A 2,303-nucleotide genomic window follows, 5' to 3' on the forward strand; every position below is an offset into this window, starting at 1 on the left:
CGCCCCCACTACGTCCGTATCAGCTGCCGGTATGCCTAGGTTACCCCCATTTCGTTTCAGTGGTGATCGTAGTCAGTTCCGTGGGTTTGTTAACCAGTGTATACTATTTTTTTATGTACATGCTGATTATTACCGTTCTGACCGGTCAAAAGTGTTATGTATAATCATGTTGTTAACCTCCCGAGCGCTGGCTAATCCTATTATAGAGAATCGTGATATCCGTTTAAATCACCTGGATGACTTTTTAACCGCAATGGCGCAAATGTTTGATGATCCGAATCGCCGTGCTACCGCTGAATCGGCTCTCCTTTCCTTACGTCAGGGAAAGCGGTCGGTCGTCGAATACGCCACTGAGTTCAAAAGGTTAGTGGTAGACCCCGACTGGGGAAACAATGCGTTATTGTCAGTTTTCAGAAAGGGTTTGTCCGGTACCATCAAGGACGAGTTGGCTCATTCCGAATCTCCAGGGGATTTTGAACTGTTTCTTCAACACTGTGTACGTATCGATACCCGCTTGACGGAACGTAGGCAGGAAAAATGGGCAGCTGTAAACCGGGTAACCAACTTTGCGTTTCCTTCCAGAGAACCCGCTCTCAAGACGCCACGGGAGGCCGAGGATGTTCCTATGCAAGTGGACTCTCTACAAAAGCGAGAGACCAACGAACGTCGTGAACACCGGCTCCGTGAGCGTTTGTGTTTCTACTGCGGTCAATCAGACCATTTTCTGATTGACTGCCCAAAACGTCCAAATCGCCCAAATAAGGTATTGGCAGCCATGGCAGAGTGTGACAACACGGACGCAGAGTCCGATATCTCTGAGGCAAGTGGACACCTGGATGCTGTATTTCCCTTGACTGTAATGTCAACTTCACCTAAGGACTCAGAAGGGAAATACACCCATTGCTCGCTTCCCATTCAGATACGGTGGGAGGGACAGTTAATTCCTACTTCTGCTATGATAGACTCTGGGGCAGGGGGAAATTTCATGGACTCTTCTTTTGCCAGGAAACACGGTATCCAGACTCAACAAAGATCCTCACCGGTTACCATGGAGACGGTAGACGGTTCTCCATTAGTTTCTGGACCAGTTGATCGGGAAACAGTACCCCTAGAATGTGTGATGAAGCCAGGTCAGCAGGAGACCCTTGTTTTCATGTTAATTTCTTCTCCCCATTTTCCGATAATTCTAGGAATTCCTTGGCTGCGGTCTACAAATCCAGTCATCGATTGGGAGACTAAAGAAATATCCTTCCCACCGCAGAGTGGTCCGACCATTAGTCCAACTGTACCGGTTCCAGTAACACCGAATGCGGAGGGCACTGTACAGGTACCTGTTCTACCCCCGGTTTATCATGACTTCGCTGATATATGCGACAAAAGAAAAGCAGATCGGCTTCCCCCGCATAGACCGTATGATTGTCCCATAGACTTACTCCCAGGGGCAGAGATCCCGTTTGGTCATGTCTACCCGTTGGCGGCACCTGAGTTAGAAGCACTAAAGGATTACATCGATGAAAGTCTAGCCAAGGGATTTATTCGCCCTTCTACCTCACCAGCAGAGGCACCCATCTTTTTTGTGAAAAAGAAAGAGGGGGCTCTGAGACCTTGTATCGACTACCGGGAACTAAATAAGATAACCATCCGGAACCGGTATCCATTACCGTTGATTCCTGAGCTATTGGAGAGAGTACAACAGGCAAAGATATTCACTAAATTGGATCTCCGTGGGGCATATAATCTACTCCGCATACGTCCCGGGGACGAGTGGAAAACAGCGTTCAGATGTCGGTATGGACATTATGAGTATCTAGTGATGCCCTTTGGACTTTGTAACGCTCCTGCGGCTTTCCAACACCTAGTCAACGATATTTTTAGGGATATAATGGACCAATTCATGGTGATTTACCTGGATGATATATTGATCTTTTCTGATTCCCTACAGGAACACCAGGAGCACGTCAAGACAGTACTTACCCGACTGAGGGATAACCACCTGTATATTAAACTGGAGAAGTGCGAATTCCATTGCTCAAAAATACAATTCTTAGGATATGTCATCTCTCCTCAGGGACTGAACATGGAGTCTGGCAAGATACAAGCAATTCTAGACTGGCCGGAACCAGAAAACATCAAGGAGGTACAACGCTTTGTCGGTTTTGCCAACTTTTACAGACGCTTTATCCGTAACTTTTCAGAGATCGTCCGTCCTATCACTCTGTTAACCAAGAAAGGACAGAAGTTTGTGTGGTCCGCCCAAGCCCAGGAAGCTTTCAATCGTCTCAAGGTTTGTTTTACCTCAGCAC

The sequence above is a fragment of the Anomaloglossus baeobatrachus genome, chromosome 2, assembly GCF_048569485.1.
Source record: "Anomaloglossus baeobatrachus isolate aAnoBae1 chromosome 2, aAnoBae1.hap1, whole genome shotgun sequence".
NCBI classification, from domain to species: Eukaryota; Metazoa; Chordata; class Amphibia; order Anura; family Aromobatidae; genus Anomaloglossus; species Anomaloglossus baeobatrachus.